Source organism: Bombus huntii, unplaced genomic scaffold, assembly GCF_024542735.1.
Source record: "Bombus huntii isolate Logan2020A unplaced genomic scaffold, iyBomHunt1.1 ctg00000113.1, whole genome shotgun sequence".
NCBI classification, from domain to species: Eukaryota; Metazoa; Arthropoda; class Insecta; order Hymenoptera; family Apidae; genus Bombus; species Bombus huntii.
The window spans coordinates 60,865-71,628 of record NW_026099365.1 but is presented as its reverse complement, the minus strand read 5'-3'; the positions used below and the strand labels follow the sequence as shown (position 1 = coordinate 71,628).

The window sequence follows — 10,764 nt, the reverse complement described above, 5'->3', positions numbered from 1 at the left end:
CCTTTTGTTTTTCAACCAATCTTTTTAAAGCGCTCGCGGAGGTGCTAAATATATCGTTTTATGCTTAATACATGCTCAACAAAGTGGATATAAAAGCGACGTTGAAACATTTTACTCTAAAGTTAGCCGTTACAAAGAAATCTGCGCAACGGCTCCCGCAGGACGTTACAAATTTCGAGGACCAGTTTTACAGCGTTACGAAATATACCGCAACAACATCGGCACGAAACCTCGCACAGTCTGAATTACCGTAGGAAAAAAGAAATTCCACTCGGCAGCAGGCATTCGCGAACGAGTGACGCAAAAATATGTCGGTTTCCACGAGGATGGGGGGCGGGGGGGGGGGATGAAAAAGAAAAGGAAGAAACCGTGGAACACGGGGTGTCGCTGAACCGGACGATAATTTATGTATCCGTTCGCTAAACTTGCGGATGCTCGCTGATCGCGTCGAACGACAAAGGCTTAACGAAACCGTATTATTTCTGCGAGTCCGGCGCGGCGTGCCGATAAAAAGAACTAGCAAACGGTTACGAGCTCGACACCCGGAACGTCGCTTGGATCTGGCAGAAGACGGTACGATACGCGGAACATTGGACGGATAAAACGAACACCGTCGTTTATCGATAAACAGAGCCGCTGTCGTAACGCGTTCTGTCGTGACGCGCTCGAGCAAAGTGCTGGAAATTTGTCACGTCGTGCTCGAACGATCGTAGCTAAACTCGGACGAAACGTGGCGGCTTCCAGTTGTTCGTTGTTAGTCGTTTCCAATGGGATACGGCGGCCAAAGGTAAAATAAAAAGCTGTTAACGAGATCGTCTACGGCGATGAGAATCCATCGGCGATAGCCGCAATTCCGTCCGAGTAAACGGCAACCTACTCGCTACAAACCTAATCGTATCCTTGTGCTCGTGATTGGTATATCTTGCCACGTCGATAGACCGCCAGCGACAGGTGCTACGTATCGATCTTATTAGACAGGAGGAACAATGGCAAACAAATCACGATCGCGTCAATGTCTATACGTACAACGACGCAAACGGAAACGTTTGTCCCCCTGATCGTTCGTAGTTAGACCTGTCGGACCAGCGAAATCGAGCGTTCTCGATCGAGCGTTCGCCAGCACAACTTTTCGCTCCTCTTCTTACGCCTCCTACGAGCGTGCAGGTAATCTTATTCCGAAAATGTATATGGAGAGTCGTGAACGCGCGTTATAACATACAGGCTGGAACGAACGAGCGAAGAGACGGTATCGCGATACCGATATCTACTTGAAACGCAAGATAAAGGAACGAGGGAGCAGCTCCTCCCTTTCGGAGCTCGGTATTCGATCGATGACGATCGTTTCGACGTCCAACGGACTAAATACGTGTGACGACGAGAGCTGGAATTACCAATACGAAGGTAAGTAGGTGTCTGTTTTCTTTTGCCCGACGCGTCGAAATCAACGCGCGTGTGTTTTGCAAAGTTTGAGAACAACGACGCGTCGAACGTATTTCAGCGATTCGCAAACTGTAACCGTTTCCTCGATATTGTCCTATAGATCAGCTACTAACTAAATTGTTACGAATTTTCAGTTCGTTCCGTTCTCGTTCTCGTTCCGTTTTCACGCTCTTTTCGCGCACCAACGTATGAAACGGACAGAGATTCGATGGTTACACGCACGTCATCGTACTAGGAAACGTATCAAAGTCTCGCACAGAAGGATCAGTCTGGCGGAAGATCACACGGATGTCACAGGTAGCATATTCAAACATCATGCGGGACGTACGTCTCGCAGGCAATCTGTTTATGCGTTATTGTCCCGTCCTTGAACGGAATAATTTTCAAACAGCCGCGGGATATGTGCATCTGTTGCGATACGAGCGTTACAAATACCGCTGACACTTTCTCTCGCCAGCAATATCTCGCTCGGTAGAAACGCTTCGCCGCCTACGTTTGCTGACAACGATGCTGGAAAATCTCGATTCTTTGCCTCGACAACGTCTTACGATCGTCGCCGCTGTAAAAACGAGAAAACGTAAACGGAACGTGTAAACGAATAAACAGGCAAGTTCATCGAAGCAACACGAAAAACTTCTAAAAACTGCGAGAGCCGCGTTTCAAAGCATCAAACACCACCTGTAAATATTCAGCCATCGCGCAGACAGCTTTCAATCGAGTCGTCGTCGATCGGCCGCTTTTTTCTGGCGTTTGCCCGTGAACGCGAGTAACCGTGCCCTGTCGAATCTGTCGATACGCAGAGCGCCGAAAACAAGACGCGACGTTCGGCGGAACGTGCCCGAACGATCGTTCACCCTTAGCCGCGGAATCAACGCGAGAGAATGGACGAAAAGGTTCGATATTGCTGGAACGGCGCCCGTCACGCGGATCGAACGACGCGCCAACGACCGTGCGTTATAAACCGATCTCTCGAAAGCCGTTCTGTGCGTCGCGCGATCGTTTTAATACGTTGGAAGCTCGCTCTCGCGAGAATCACCGCCCATTCTAACTCGCGTCTCCGAACGTCGTGCAAAGCAAATACCTATCTGTTATCCAGCCACCGAAACCTTTCCTCTCTCTCGCCGACGTCACTCCTCTCCTGGTAAACTCGAGTGCATCCGTTTAACGACGGAACCTTTCCGCAACATTAATTCTCTTTTTCCTCGTTCCTTACGCGCTGATTCGCCGATCGAGTCTTCTATTCGCAGAGACAGCGTCGAGACGGTCACCACGGTTTTTACGTTGGTAAAACGCGGCAATACGTTTTACAAAGCCGCTTAAACGCACCGTGACTATTGGCTATTAACGTATCCTATTATCGCAACAATGCGAAACTTTTCGTATGCGTATTTTCGTATATGCGTATATCGGTCGAATATCGAGAAAAGGGCACTTTGGATTTTCACGCTTTTCCGATATATCGCTAAACGCTAAAGACGTTTTAAACAACTTTTTCCTGCGCATACGTACAACCGATGCGGCGTTTGGTCTTAGTGTTGCGGTTATGCGGGAAAGCCTTGGTTTTCGAAGCTCGATGTAGGTAGCAGTATCTAATATTAATCCGTTCACCGCCGTGGCATTTTTTATGTTTACACCGATAAGGGTAAGCCGTGAATATTGCTAAATACTATAACCCGACCCAGCTTGGAAACTCGGGCCGAGCTACGTGTAATATTTTCCCGTGTAATTCGTGATTGAAGGCCGAGCGCCGACCGTGCGTGTAGGACAAAACCGTTCGAAACGTCGAGCTTCGCAACGTATTTCGAAAGCATCGAGATCGAAGGTGGCCTCGTTTTTTCGAATATTTACCGACTCTCGAATCGTTGCGCTTCTTCTAGTATTCTCCGCATTCGTCGTCGAAAACGGCGATCAAACGAGCGATAGAAAATTTTAGATAAATTTCACGTCATTCTGTATTTTCCTTCGCAACTTGCCCTCGATTATCGATTATTTCTTATCGTAGAACAAATTATCCAGGAAAAATCTTACAACGTGCTATCGTCAGCGTGATTTCCTTCTGTGATTCGCTCGTGCCGGACAGCACCAGCCTCGTTCGAAAAGTTCGAGGGGCAGGGGGCGAGCGAGTCTATTTCCGTGCGCGGAGTTAACCAGCATCTGGAAGGAGTCGCGTAAACGTGTCTACGCCCGGAGAGGATGACGCTCGTTCGCGAAGAACATATACACGAGGGCCAAGAAAGCACGAGCGAGGGTTGTTGAGCGCGTTTTGCGTTCGACGCGCAGCCACCAGCGAACCAGTTAATTCTCCGCCGTTTCGCGTACAATCCCTAAATTACGAGCGAGACGAGACCGCTTTGTCGAATTCCTGGTACTTAAGTCGGACCCGGTGGTTTTCGCATTCGACACTCCGCGTTGGTTATTCGCAAATTTTTCGTCGCGGTATTTGATCGATTTGGCCGACTCGGAAGCGCGGAGAGGGCTCGAGGCTCCTTCGCTTGGTGCAATCAACAATTGCAATTTTGTTAACTGCTCCGCGGGCGATCAGAGACCACGAAAAGTATCCATCAGATGAAAGCAGATCAGAGGCGGAAGATCAAACGACAAGGAACGCGGGCATAATGACCTTAGGTCGTGTTTAGGTAACTCGTGTTTTGTTTTCATCGCCGAATCGTTTGCGATGAGGAAAAAGCCAGATCCTGGAACTTTTGAGTCGCTTACGAGCTTTGTGAATGATTCGTCGCAGTTGCGAGTAAATTTTTTTTTTATATTTTACGTGGAGGAAATCCGCACGGACGCCAGGCCGCTTCTGGGGAAAGCGGCGTGGTAGTGTCGGATTCCAACCGACTAAAACCTCCACGATAACCGTCCCGGCTGCGATCGAGAGAGGCCCGGGAACCGATGTGAGCGTTGCAACGGGGCCTCCCCCGCGCGCTTAATACCACGGCTGATGGAGCGGTGTGTGACCATTGTCACACCGCCTCGTCGCCGGAGCCACCGACCCAGGCAGCCCGATTCCCCTAACGGCCTAATTAAAAAATAATTGTAGGAATTATCAAAAAATATGGACTACGGGGCCCCAGGTGGATGTAAACCTGGAATCTGTAGCTGGACTACTACACTAAGGCAATGGCAGTACGGATATTCACAACACAACTGTTCTTCTGTATACACAACACAATTACTCTTCTTCACTACCACATTTTGATGACAGGTGACGATCGTTTCGTTGTTCGGGGTTAGTATCAATGTTGCTGTGTTACAAGTATTACGAATATCAGGAGGAAGAATTTTTTTTTCCTCTTTTCTTTTTTTTTTGTTTTTTCTATGTTGTTTTCATAGGTATTCTTTTTTTTACTTTTTTTATTTTATTTTTTATTTTATTTTTATTTTTCACATCTCGGGAGGTAATTTCTCGTAGAGAGACACCTAAGACGTAGAAGCTGCGTCGCCCAAGTACGGATTCTCACACACATCACATTTCACTTCTGATCCTGAACTCACTTATATCAAAATCCAGGAGGGAATGGATTCGAACCGCCAACCTATGTGTTTGCAGTCTGCTACAGTAACCACATAGCCACCGTCGTCCTGTACAAAGTATAGTTCCATAATTCTTATTTGAGGCTAAACATTCTGATCTCGCACTATTAGATATATATTATTCATTATTCTCCCTCCCCCACCCCCTCTCATCCCACCCCAACCCCGCCCCCTCCCTCTCATCCCACCTCTCCCCAAAGTTACACAGCACCCAAAAAGCAGGCTACCGAAGCGTCCTGTTTTGCGACAAAGTTTTCAGGACAGAAAAAAATAAAAAAAATTCATAAAAAAGCTCCGCTCCTCAGCGGCTTAAACCCAAAAATTGTATTATACACGAAAAATATAAAGCGCCGACGCATAATACAGCATGGCTACGCCGTACCGCCACGTATCAGTACCTTTGCCTAACATATCTGTTGGAATACGACGATATCAACCGCATGCAGATAAGGTAATTGATCGTACGGATTCTTCCCTTCGCTGCCCAGCGCCATCCCCACTAGCGTGCGTTCGTGAGATGCACCACGGCGGCTAGCACGTGCAGGCTCTTTCGAAAATTCGCCGGAAGAAGCGTCAGGATATGGATGGAACATTCTAGATGGGCACGTCGAGAAGCTACTAGAAGGTTCTGTGCCACATGTGACGCCACACAGACACCCACACAGGTCACAATCATTACTGCATAGAGAGTGGGGCTCTAAACCTTTTCAAGGGCCATGGGTCACTAAGCCAGTCAGTCTGTGAATAACTAGCCAACTGTCTACATTCCAGAACGCACATTTATAATCCTTGTAATAATTGTCTAATAAATATGTCGGGTTTACATTAGAATTAGGGTTAGGGGCGTGAAACGAATCCTCGTTTGGGTTACACGTTGTCGTTATGCAATAGAGAAGACATTGACTAGCGCAAATACGATTATTATAGAACCGGACAAGTAACCGTGGTAGTTAGGTACTCGAGAAACTAATGACAATGATCCTAGGTTCAATAACGAATCCGCGGTCGACGGGATGATAGATGAACGTACTCACAAAATCCAAGTCGGATGCGTAATATTCACTGGCCGTAAAGGGTTACTCCTTAATCGATGAGATCGCGAGCGAGAATGCCTTTCCCGTCCCGATGATGCCACAGAGGAAAACTATAACGGGGTGTGTCTAAGGATACGAGATCATCGGATTCGTCGAGAAAAGCCTTCGTTCAGAAAGTAAGGGAAATTGACGTTGCTGCTAATTGGTCAATCTCCATATCGGTGGTTAGAGAAGGATGCTAGCCGCCCTCGAGGGAAAGTTGCTAGTGGGAGACGCCGCTCGTTGAAAAATACGTCTCCCCTATCTTCCCGTAGTTGGGACAAAGGCTGTTTGTCTGTTTGAAGGACTTTAGTTAACTAAACCTTAAGATTTATAACGGGCCCTCGGGCTAGCCGAACATGTACTGCGGAGACGCATCGACATCTTAATACCACGGCTGATGGAGCGGTGTGTGACCATTGTTAGACCGCCTCGTCGCCATGCCAGGCAGCCCGGTTCCCCTACCGGACTGCTTGGCGGCCCCGAGGCGCTGAGCCGCCAAGCGCCCAAGGCCCGAACCCCACGGAGGGGGGGCCAGCACGCTTCGCCAACGCCACACGGAGGTCCCAGGCGTTCACCCATCCGAGTACTACCCGTGCCCGGCGCTGCTTAACTTTCGTGATTTGACGGGAACGAGTGCATTCAGCCCGGCCAGGGCGTTGGCGTTGCGAGTAAATGGCTCTTTACCAACGTTCTTCTTCCATCTTTCCGGATTCCAATCCTCCAGCATCGATCTCGTTTTCTTGGTCTACGACGTCGTTCGACGTATCATTAGCAGGATAATTAGTTTCCTCTTTTGACAAATTTTTATCTCTGTTGAGATGCGATTACATCTTTAGACACAACGTTAGGCAATATTCTGAGGGGACAAGAAGTTTTGGAGAGAATGGTAAAGAAAATTTGACTTATGACACATAAGAATTATTTATTTTATTATGTAAATAGACCGCGGTTTTTTACGCATTTGTGGAAAATTTGCACGTAATACGACGAAATATATATGCTTCCTTTAATATTTTTCTATAATACTTAATAGGTAATGCAATTGTCCACCCTTTTGTCTTTTATCGGGATTTTATTTTTTTAAATATATTGTAGGTCTAATTATAAAATATTATTGTAGGAATTATCAAAAAATATGGACTACGGGGCTCCAGGGGGATGTAAACCTGAAAGCGTAGGTTTTGTGCGTGTCTATGGAGAAAAAGGTTTCCCTCGCGCAACTATGATCGAGCATCCAAGCTCGAAGGATACAACGTAAAAGTGGAGAGGAAAAAGCATAATCCCGGCAGAAAGGAAAGATCCAAGTGCTTCTCGCTTGTTCTTAAATCCGCAGAGTAAATGGAACGGCAGTAAGAAAAGCAATGACCGAAAATGGAGCGTTCCACTGAATAATGCAACGTTAGACGGTGAATAAATACAGACGGATAAAGCCGTCGCAGCCTCGGTATCGCCAGCTTATTAACGATAAAATCAACGATGTCGCGATACTTTGTCGATGCGACGAACGCTCGTTCGAGACTTGGCTTCGCGATGAGAAACAGTTTTGGAGGAAACGCGTGTAGATAAGGGAGTGGCGATTCCGTCGAACCGGAATGCGAGGAAAAGAAGCGAACGATTCTGCGAAGCTGACGCAGCGCAAACTTTCCTCACGACGTTAACAAACAGAGAAACGGAAAAGTAATTTCTCCAATCTCGAGAATATTTATAAAACGCGGCAAACAGAGGTACATATCGCGTGTTTACGCTTTATAAATAGGAGGAAAACAGGAAGGATGAAAGAGGACAGGCGGAAAGGAGAGAGAGGCGGGGGGATTGGCGAGGAATATCAGGATAAATTTCCACGACAAACACCGAACGAGGCAGTCGAGTAAGCTGTTTCAAAAATATACGTACGGACAGCTCTGGTTTCCAGCTACTGTTCGCAATTCGTACGCTTTGGAAAGTTTGGGAAAGCCGACGGCGTACATGCACGCCGCTCGCTATTTTCTAACGCTCTCATAAACTTTCGATGCAGTCCAAGTATTAACGTGGCAGGGCAAAAACAAGGAGAAAAACGCGTATTCGTATTCGTCGATGCTGCTCTTGGCGTCGATGAAACCCCCATTGCGATCGAAATAAACGGGCGAATTTTCACCGACCTATGAAACGCCCGACACCGCGTATTTGTTCCCGGCGAAAAATACGAGAAAACCTTTGGTAGGGTCAATTTTTTTAACCGTAATCGCTCACCGGATACGCAATGTTGCAAGTTTGTCGCGATGAAAAAATGCCAGGAAAAAAAGAAATTTCTCTACACGCGGCGTACAGCCCGATGACTCTTGACAACGCAACAAGTTCGGCGATTTGAAATTTCTATTCTTCGAAAGTGAAACAAACGTGGAAAAAGCGCGATTTTGAGTAAATTCCCGGCAATTTCATAATGGAAACGTTTCGATTTAATTTACATGTACTCGTATCGTCATCGATGTTTCGAGTTCGATCTTACGTGGCGCGGAACCTATTAACGCGATGCTTTTCAGAATGAAACGGAAAGAGTATCGGAAAGTTGCTGACGTTCTTGAACGCGTAGACCCGGTATTACCTGGGCACGATTCCAAACGCCGCGAGCTTTTATCTGCATTTTCAATTTACTTTTTCGTATTAAAAGTAACTGGCTGCTGCTAGTTTGTTTACATCTACATATAAACCGAACTGATCGAGGAAAAATTGCGTGGAAAAGAAAATCACGAAAAAAACCGAAAGACGTTGGAACCGCTGGTTCGTGGGAGCCTTCGTATTCGCGAAAGCCATATTTCGTAGAAATATTATTTTTATTCGCTCGTTTGAAAGAAAGCGACGAATCTCGTTGCGTGGGTGACGCTTGCGAAGCATACGAAAGGAGGGAAAAGAGAAGAAAGGAGGAAACACGGTACAAAACAGGGCAGAGCTGGCTGGTTAATTTGCTTGTAACGATGCTCGCTAGTTACAGCTGGTTGACGTTTCCCGGCTCGGTTGCCACGGACTAGAGCGGTCTCCTAGAAAATCGTCGACTCGCGAGGGTGGAGCGTCGCGCAACGGCTTAATTATCACGAGCACGAAATGAAAATTAGCCGACGACGATGCGTTCGTTCGTTTCCGGGTGAAACGTGGTGACACTTTGCACGGCGAAACTGTTTGAAAAGCAGACGGTACGCGGCAGCAGAGACATCCGTTAGTCGCGGTTGTATCGCGTGCGAATTATCGACGGGATCGGGATCGCTTTAAAAATGCCTGGCTCGTGTTCGATAAATCCAGCAAACAGGATTATTACAGCAACAGGAAGAGATTATAAGAGATACAAACTCTCCTCTCTTTGCAACTTTGTATTTCGGAAAAACGTTTCGAAACGAACGATCGAGTCACGTTCCGTTCCTCCCCGTACACGCTTTCGCCACCGGATCGGTAAGCAAGTTCAGTTTCAGTTTCGCTTTCGGTTTCGGTTTCGGTTTCCGGTAGAAAGTGGAACTCGCTGTTGAAACGTTATCCTCTTGACGTCTCTTTAAATGGTCGTGATTTTGCTCCGCTTTAACTCCTTTCGAACGACGGAAACCACGCTTGCAGAACCGACGTTAACTTTTCAGCGAACATGGTTACAACGTGTCTCGCGGTGTCGCCAGTCAGATGCGTTTCGAACGCATCGACGTCCACTAGAAAACTAGAAAACGATAATACCTCGTGCCCGAACTGTGAGAAACCAAGGATCGCGCGTCGCGCAAGAAGAATTACTGCTTTCGTTGGTCTATCGAAGAAACGATAAATAGTCCCTCGTAATTCCATCGTGCGAAACACGTGGTCGGCCTATCGAAAAATGGCCACGAAACAAATCGTGCACGAGTTGGAGCGATCCGCGACGGAAACGTCTTACTTAAAGTATCGTTGCCATTTGCTTCGAAGCGACAGAGACACGATACGGAAAGCCTTGGGGATCGAGTCGTTAACCAACAGACCGTATAGGTAGGAGAGTACCAGAAACCGCGAAGAAAGGACGACGAACCGCGACACGGTCGTCGTAGAATCGAAGCACTGCAGCCGTGTCGGCCCAACAGACGTAACAACGGTGACCACCGAGAGAAATAGGAAACGGGATAAAGGAAACCCCTGGGCTATGGTTTGACAGCCGACCCGTGAAACCTGCCGATATGCGCGCTGTATTAGAACCCCGTCGGTCGAATCCGTGTGTTGGCGAGACTTCAAAAAATCCTGACACCGAACGCATCGCAACTCCACTCGTAATCCGATGTAGCTACACGCTAGAAGGACGTTCGTGTGCACTGGGGACCGGATACGCGCAGCTTTACGACTCAGCTAACCCCGCTGCGTCTCCTCTCGTCCTGGTCCACACACACGCGTGGCCATGTTTTCCTCGTCTCCGAGGGACGCGCCGCTTTCACGGAATTACGATCCATCTTGTCCGAGTTAATTCTCTTTGCAGACAGACGTGGCACTCAGTAATCCGATGAATTCGTTTTAATCGGTCGACTTGTCGGAAATTGGCGGATTCTACGCGGAATGCACGGTCGAACAGGCGCCTCGCGTCGTGAAATTTTTACCCGTCCGACGTTTCGATTCGAACGACGATCCTGGAGAAACAGGTAGACGCGGTTAATTGCAGCTTCAGAACTGCGCTGGCTGAAACGAAAGGTAGATTTGGTGTATTCCGTGGAACGAACGAGCTGTTTCACTAACATCGGAA

The 10,764-nt window shown here is 47.6% G+C and overlaps 1 pseudogene; it reads right to left on the bottom strand.

Annotated features, from left to right (window-relative positions):
* Window positions 1-6,595: 6,595 nt before the first annotated feature.
* Window positions 6,596-6,714, bottom strand: LOC126877047 (5S ribosomal RNA; annotated as a pseudogene).
* Window positions 6,715-10,764: the final 4,050 nt, after the last annotated feature.